Source organism: Balaenoptera borealis (assembly GCF_965194805.1).
Source record: "Balaenoptera borealis genome assembly, chromosome: 1".
In the NCBI taxonomy this organism is placed as follows: Eukaryota; Metazoa; Chordata; class Mammalia; order Artiodactyla; family Balaenopteridae; genus Balaenoptera; species Balaenoptera borealis.
Genome location: NC_138860.1, coordinates 9,851,945 through 9,859,931, shown reverse-complemented (window position 1 = coordinate 9,859,931; position 7,987 = coordinate 9,851,945). Strand labels below are relative to the sequence as shown.

At 43.1% G+C, this 7,987-nt stretch overlaps 1 protein-coding gene across 2 annotated transcripts in view; it reads right to left on the bottom strand.

The window, feature by feature from the left end:
• The window catches only part of LOC309630376 (uncharacterized protein), a gene marked incomplete at its 5' end in the record, with an annotated part of 1,321,579 nt that overhangs the window by 1,051,472 nt on the left and 262,120 nt on the right, over window positions 1–7,987 (bottom strand). The window lies entirely within an intron of this gene.

The window sequence follows — 7,987 nt, the reverse complement described above, 5'->3', positions numbered from 1 at the left end:
AGGCAGGTGGGGCAGTGCAAGACAGAGGAGGAGAGGAGGGGACACGTGGCAATTTATGTGAGGCACCCCTTTCAGGAGCGCAGAAATAATTTGGAAATGTCTTACAGAAGAGGAGGGATATTCAGTAATTACAGCAAAAGACAGTCAGGGTCACTATAATTGAGCTCACTGCTTACTGACGCCATTTTTACCCCCAGCCTGGTAAAAGACGTGTGTACAGATATATATTCTAGTTCCAAACAGGGCATTAGGTGCTGACTTCTCTGAAATGAGTTTTCCTCCAACGAGGTCGGCTAGCCACAGCGAAGTCATGCAGGCCCGCTTCATTTCTCTAAGCTGAGTGAGGTGCACCCGTATTCTTTCCAGTCTTCTCCCTGATTTCCTTTTTCCTTCCCTCTGTCTCAGTGGGAGAGATGAGTGGGAAGTGGAATCCTAAATTAGGAGGTTGGGATTAAGATATACACACCACTATATATAAAATAGGTAATCAACAAGGACCTACTGTGTAGCACAGGGAACTCTACCCAATATTCTGTAATAACCTATATGGGAAAAGAATCTGAAAAGGAATAGGTATCTGTATACGTATAACTGAACCACTTTGCTGTACACCTGAAACTAACACACACCGTAAATCAACTAACTACACTCCAACATAAAATAAAAATTAAATTAAATTTAAAAACCTGAATACAGTTTCCCATTGCTTATTATAATTAGAAATGCAGTGATCCTTACTGCACAATATCCCTCACTCTACTTTCATACTTCAACTAGATGAGGAAAACCTCGAGATGTTACTATTCAGTAACTCAGTATAATATGGGTTATAATAATGTTTGCAGTGCTTATAACGTCAATGTGAAATAGAACTTTTCTCCCCCTGCAGTTTGCATTCAGCATGTTCTCAGGTTTGAAGATGGCCTCTACTGGGGGGTATATGAACGCGTAGGAAAAGGTGACTTGACCCTAACACACAAGCAGAAGAGGAAATATGGCTCCTTTTCCTATCTTTAAACATATAAGTATGTCCTGCAGTTTCAAACTGGATACAACATGACTAATTACTTTATCTGACAACAGAACTCTAAAAATATATGTAAAAAAAACATTTAGCTTTGTAATCCAAAAAGAGCAAAAATATTTTAGGATTAGATCATGTATGTTAGGTAATTTTTTCATTCTGGTAAGTCATATAAAATAGGGTTTCTCACCCTGGGCACTACAGACACCGGGGCTGGATGCTTTTTCACCGAAGAAGGCCATCCTACGCGGTGGAGCACGTGGACCACCATCCCTGGCCTCTAACCAACCACGACAAGACTTTGGCACCGCCCGCCCCCCCAGTCATGACAATCAAAAGTATCTCTTAAGGGGCTTCCCTGGTGGTGCAGTGGTTGAGAATCCACCTGCCAATGCAGGGGACATGGGTTCGAGCCCTGGTCTGGGAAGATCCCACATGCCGCGGAGCAACTAGTCCCGTGAGCCACAACTACTGAGCCTGCGCGTCTGGAGCCTGTGCTCCGCAACAAGAAAGGCCGCGACAGTGAGAGGCCCGCGCACCGCGATGAAGAGTGGCCCCCGCTCGCCGCAACTAGAGAAAGCCCACGCACAGAAACGAAGACCCAACAGAGCCAAAAATAAATAAATAAATTAATTAATTAAAAAAAAAATGTATCTCTTAAAGTAGCTAAATGTCCCCTGGGTGGCAAAATCACCCCTGGCTGAGAACCACTGACACAGAATCTATTACTTTACAACTAGAATAGAGACTGAAATTAATTTTCATAATATATTTTGTAATTCTTTCGTTTTGGGCAAGCATTTTGAAGTCATCAACCAAGCGAAGATGGCAAAGCTTTGCCAAAAGGATAATGTAAAACATCATCTCTTCCCAAATCATCAAATGACGCTGTCACTTGCTGAAGCACACAAACGATCGGTTATCTCTGTGGCATAGCCCTGCTGCTCAGAGATGACACAGTTGACTAACCTACTTCCTTCTTCAAAAATGCAACAGCCTAGAAACAGCAAGTATCAGGTGTTTTTTGTCCACTTAGTAGGATCTATGTCTCACTAAGCTGGGCAATAGGCAGGAAGACCACAGAACTGTGCTGGAGAAGCTTGTTGGTTTTTAATCTGCTTACTGATAACGGCTTGACTTTCAGCACACTTTACCAGGGATATCTTTTAAAACAATCACTTTTCATGTCTGACATTTAAGAAGCTCTATGATAATTGCTTAGATTTCCATTGCACGGGGGAGAGGCAATGGTTAGAAACTTTGAAATGACTGGATTATAAATAAATCCAGGCCATGTTTTTTCATATTTATCTATTATTCTTGTTTGCTCTTTGATGAAAAGCTAAAGTTGTACAGCGTTCATGTGTACACCATTTCTTATGAGGAATATACTGAGAATCTCTGTAGCAAAGCCTATTTTCAAGACTGGATGAACGAGCCACTTATTTCAAGCAATATTTGGTGCGATACCAGCGATGTCACCGAACTTGATTAGTTCTTACTGTTTATTATGTTTCCTCTTGATTGAGGTTGACCTTTGATCCTGTTTTGCTGACTTTCTTCCATTGTGTATCAAAGGCCTCAAGAAGAAGAAAGGAACACTGAGCAGTTTGATGTTTGAAAAAAATTCTGAGACGTTTCATTCAACAGATATTTTTAAACTTCTTCTACTTATTTTACTTTTTTCTAGACCTCCCACACTTTTAAAGGAGTTTTCCAGACAAGAATATCCAGGTGGTGCCATGTCCAGAAACACTGATGAAAAATCTTTTTAAAATTTGTTCCCATGCTGTTTTAATGAGGAACCAGCACGAAAAGAGGGAACACATTCTTCCTCTCCTCCTCGGCAGGGCAGATGAGAAAATAGAAAAGCAGAGCGAAGTGGAAACTTTCTACTGGTAGGGACACTTATCCAGATAATGACACAGACACATTTCCCTGCACTTTGCAGAGTAAAACTTCATTCTTTTGAAAGTTTTCAATTTTTTAGTTTGAATTTCTCGGTGCCGGTGAAAAGATTTTTGAGAAATGTTTTTCCCGCTTTAATTTAAAAAATAATATTCAATAGCAACTGATTGAAGAAGAGGAGAAAAAAAGGAAAGAAAACAAGAGAAGCCACAAAGCCCCAGCTGTGCTTAGTTCCTGTTCATTCAGGGCAGCTCATGACGTAGGCTGGCTGTATTTTGAATTCACATATTAGAAATCATTCAGAGAGGAAACTGGCTTTGGCTTAATCTACAGAAGAAAATAGCATTCACAGAACTGTTATTCAAAAAGAAGCACAGAGCTGTACTTCTTGTTTAAATGAAACTTAACCTTAGCTAGCTATAACAGGGAGGAAAAATAGGTGTATTTTGTGGTGGGTAGCTTCTGACATAAAAAATTTAAACACAGTTTCATAAACAATTATTGGAATCCGAGAAAGAATCAAACCTTGAAGCCCAAGTAGCTGAGGGTTTGGGGGGGGGTCTCACTGTTCAAAACAGGGGAGTTGCAAGAGGGAGGCTTGCTTTGCTTTGGGGACTTCCCAGAGCCCAGAGTTGAGTTATCTTGTTTATCTCCAACCACACCTCTGGGCTGAGCCTGAAAGCAGCTCTGTTTGTAACATCAATATCATAGTTGAGATTCCCGAGGCTACCAAGTTCTCTCCTCAGGCCTGCCCCACACTGGGCCCTGTCCGGCCTGCTGTGCGTTTCCTTGTTAGGGTCTGCAAGACTCTCCCTGGACTGAAGTTGCTTTGAAGTGAGACCTCGTATCTCCACCTAGGATCTAATTTAGTGCAATGAAGAATAATTCACTTATTAAAGACACCCATGCCATTCTTTTACACTAGAAGCTTACATTTCAGAACTATGAAGATCGTTTCTAGCTGCCATAATTTCATGGCATTAGACCGCTGTATGTCCCATACCACTGCTCTGTTCATAATATTTAGACAGTTCCATAGCAACACATAAAATATGGCCTCCAGAGGTCTACATTCCTCCAGCCGTGTGTGAAGGATTAGAGACGCTCCTGAGAAAAGCAGCCATACTACAGAGCACTGCATCTGAATTGCTCCCTTTATGGTAGGAATTGCAGAAACCTGGAGCAGAAACACATCCTAGGATTTTATATTCAATTCTAGAAATGTCCCCCTGTTCTTGTAGTTTTCTGGTTTTATTTATAAGGCATCAAGAAATCCTCTTGTTCAATTCTGGAAAGAGCTAATAAAATTTGACTACTTTATAGTTAATCTTCTTTCTCTTTCCACACTAGAAAAATAGATTATCATCTTTTTATTATCTAAAATGTTTTGTATAAAAGTATTAGTGGAGATGACAGAGATGCAAATATCTTTCTAAGACCTGGTTCTCTTTCCATATGCTTCTTGAAATTTGGAAGTAAATTTCTCATTTTGGCTTGCTCTTGACCCAGATAACAAAAATTTACTTTATTATGCTGTCCATTTGCATTAAAATAGGTTTTCTACAGTGTCCAGCACAGAGGTTTTCTTGTGTTTTATTTTATGTTTAGCAGCTTAAAACAACAAACGTTTCTTTTCTCAGAGTTTCTCCAGAAGTAGCTTAGCTGGTGGTTCTGTCTCAGGGTCTCTCATGAGGTTGTGGCCAAGCTGTTTGCTGGGGCTACATTCATCATTTTTCGTATTCTTGGCTTTGTTACATAATGTTCAACAGATCCTCTCTCTCCTCTCTTCTTTTTGAGTTTAAATTCTCTGTGCCCTTTGTCATTAAGGTATCATCAACATCCCTCTGGCTGGAGTATTTTGCCTTCACCTGCTCTCCTCGGGAAGCAGGACCGTTGGCTGAAATAATTCCCATGTTTCATTGATGAGGAAAGAGCCCTGAATCAGGCCCAGTTGTCAGGCTGGGGCACAGGGACCCCCTCAAAGCCCCCGGGCGGCTATCAGTGTCAGCTGGGCAGAGCCAGTTCTGATGGAACACAGAAACAGAACATTCAATTCTGGTATTTTCTAGGAGACGGGCACTACTGTGCACAAAAATCACTTAGGTTTCTTGTTAAGATGCAGATTCTAATTCCTTAGTTCTGGGATGAGCCTGAGCTCCTGCATCAAGCACAGAGACTTTAAGTAAACATTGATGACCTCCCCTGCCACTGTGAGTACTCCCCTCTCCTCCTCATCCTATTCTCCATCAACCTTATGGGCTTAGTCACTAGTTCCTATCTGCATGTTGTTGAAAATATCTTCCTAAATGTTACTCTCTATTTGCAAAGGCACTACTATATCCAGATTATGTCTTCTCACGGGGGTTAGCATAACAACCTATTACTTTACTTATTTTCAGTTGTTTCCTGTAGTATGTTATAGAATGCACAATATTTTATATAGGCATCACATTTGACCCTCCAAACAACCCGTGTGGTAGGCCAGGCAAACATCCCAGCTTTGCAAATAGGGAAACAGGCTCAGGAAGAGTAAATTACTTTCTTAAGGTCATGAAGCTACCAAGGTGCAGAGGTGAAACTCTGGGTCTAAATCCCAGTTCCCCAAACTTAATTCTGTCTTCTTAAGGCCAAATAACAATAGCACCACAATAAAACCCACTAAAAATTTCGACACCTCTTAAAAGACACGTAGCAATTAAGAACTGGAAATGGCCTTACGGATTATGAAATTTAGTAGCCCTCACTTTATACCTTGTAGCTCCAGGAGCTCAGGGACTATGTAACATGTCCAACATGACAGAACTCATTATAGACTCGGCCAGTACTTGAATCTCCTGACTTCCAGGTCAGCATCTTCTACTACTTTTCCATCTCACTCCCTTAAGAGGCCCCTGGCATTGTGAGCTTTCCATGATACGTGCCCGTGACCTGTCCGGTTTCTGCCGGGCTCAGAGCCGAAGATGGGTTCTGTCTTGCTCTCTGCAACAGCTGGGCCGCACTCATATCGCTTCTGGACAGCACCCCCATTGCTCACGAGACCTGCAGCAAGGTGCCCGTGTTACCAACCAGGGTTCTTGGCCTCCTTAATCAACAGAAACCCATCAGAGGCCAGACAAGAGATTCAGGCAAGGCCTTATTGGGGCCCCTGCTGCAGCAGAGGTGAGTGAGAACAAACAACAGGTCCCTTGCTTGCCTGCTCCCTGAGGAGGCGGGCGAGCTCGTTCCTTATACAGGGTGAGGGTAGGGGTGTGTCCAGGGGTCGGGCTGGAGGGGTGGCTTTGGTGGTCTGCCCACCCCTTAGGTGGTGGTGTGTGCAGGGGGGGCATGCGCAGTGGCCTGCATTTCCTCCCAACCCCCTGCTTTTGCTCCAGGCTCTTCAAAAGCGGCACTTGGGGGGTTTCTTTTTGGTCTCTTTTGTCCAGAATTTGCCCCAACTGTGCGTGCACAGAGTTATTTTTAGTCCCATACAGTTTCTCTGTATTTTGTGGCTCGAGGAGAGGTGTGTCCAGGCGCCAGCACTGCAGCAAAGGGGCCCAGGTCCCAGCCTGTCTCACCTGCCATCTTTCCAAATCCACATCTTAATCAGATTCTATCCCCTCCACAAGCCCTCACTGCCATCCCGGGACCTCAGGAAACCTCTCTTCTCTAGGTCCTCAGAGCACCTGTAGGTCCTACCACGCAATCTCATACCAGGCCTCTCCTTGAGGATCTGTCCTGTGTCCTGTACATCCTCTGGGTACCATCCGGGTCCCGTGTCACCCTTTCCCCAACACTTTAGGGTTCTTCTCACCGAGGACTGTTGATACATGAAAAGCTATTTCTTCTCCCTGGAACACTCTTCCAACCCCACATATTAAACCATCTAGAAAATTCCTGCTTAGCCTTTACTTGTCAGTTAAAACACTGCTTCTTCCACAAAGTCCCTGCTGATGTCTCCAGGTGACGCTGGTGAGCCTTCTTCGGGGAGCCAAGCACATTCCGTACGATGCTCCCTCAGATCAACTGTGTGATTTTACTGCTAGTGTCTGAATGTCTGTTTCCTCACTGAGGATTCCTCGTCACAGACGTAACCATCTGCTTTTCCTCTGCACTGAGTACAGGGCCCAGCACACAATTGGAGCTTAATATATGTTAAATGAATAAAAAAAATGAAATGCGCATGCCCATAAAAATGAAGACATTCTGTGCTCTATTAAGCTTAAGGAACAAATGCAGAGTTAGAAGCTTAGAGGGGAAATGCTCATCAGGGAAGCAGGTCTTGGGGGTCACAGGCCTGGGCCTAATTCCTCCAGCAACTACAAAGCCAGGGTGGAGGCAGATCAACAGGCATCTTCTTTTTTTTTTTTTCTTTTTTAACTTTTTATTTTACATCGGAGTCTAGTTGATTAACAACATTGTGTTAGTTTCAGGTGTACAACAAAGTGATTCAGTTATACGTATACATGTTATCTATTCTTTTTCAAACTCGTTTCCCAGTTAGGTACAGAATACTGAGCAGAGTTTTCTCTGCTCTGCAGTAGGTCTTTGTTGGTTATCTACTTTTAATATAGCAGTGTGTACGTGTTGAGATATCACTGTTCCTTCAGGAGTCGGAGCCTCGTGTTTAGAGGTAGGCTCTCGTTTCCAGCTACACTTTTCTAGAGTTACAGCCACTACCCTCACATCACGACTGGATCCAACTTGCTCTTCCTTAGCTCGTCAGACTTTCTGAAACCTACATTTTTCACTTTCTTGTTCTGAGAAGACCCTCTACCTACTCCCCAGTGGACAGCCTTGTAGTCGTCTTTCCATAGACTGCATTAGGGTTGTTTTTTTGTGACAGCTGCTCTGCTTCCATGTTGAGTTAACTTCTTTTGTCTCCAAAACCCTGCATGCATAATGCTATTCAAGCATCTAACCTGGGGGCTGTGACTCTGCCCCCACCTCCCTGCTAGACCGTGAACTACACAAAAGCATGGGATTCACCTATTTCATGTATAGTTTTCAAAGCTCAGCAATGTTTAGCCCTTGTCAGGGAACAAGTATATACTAATACACTTAAAAGATGGGGAAGCG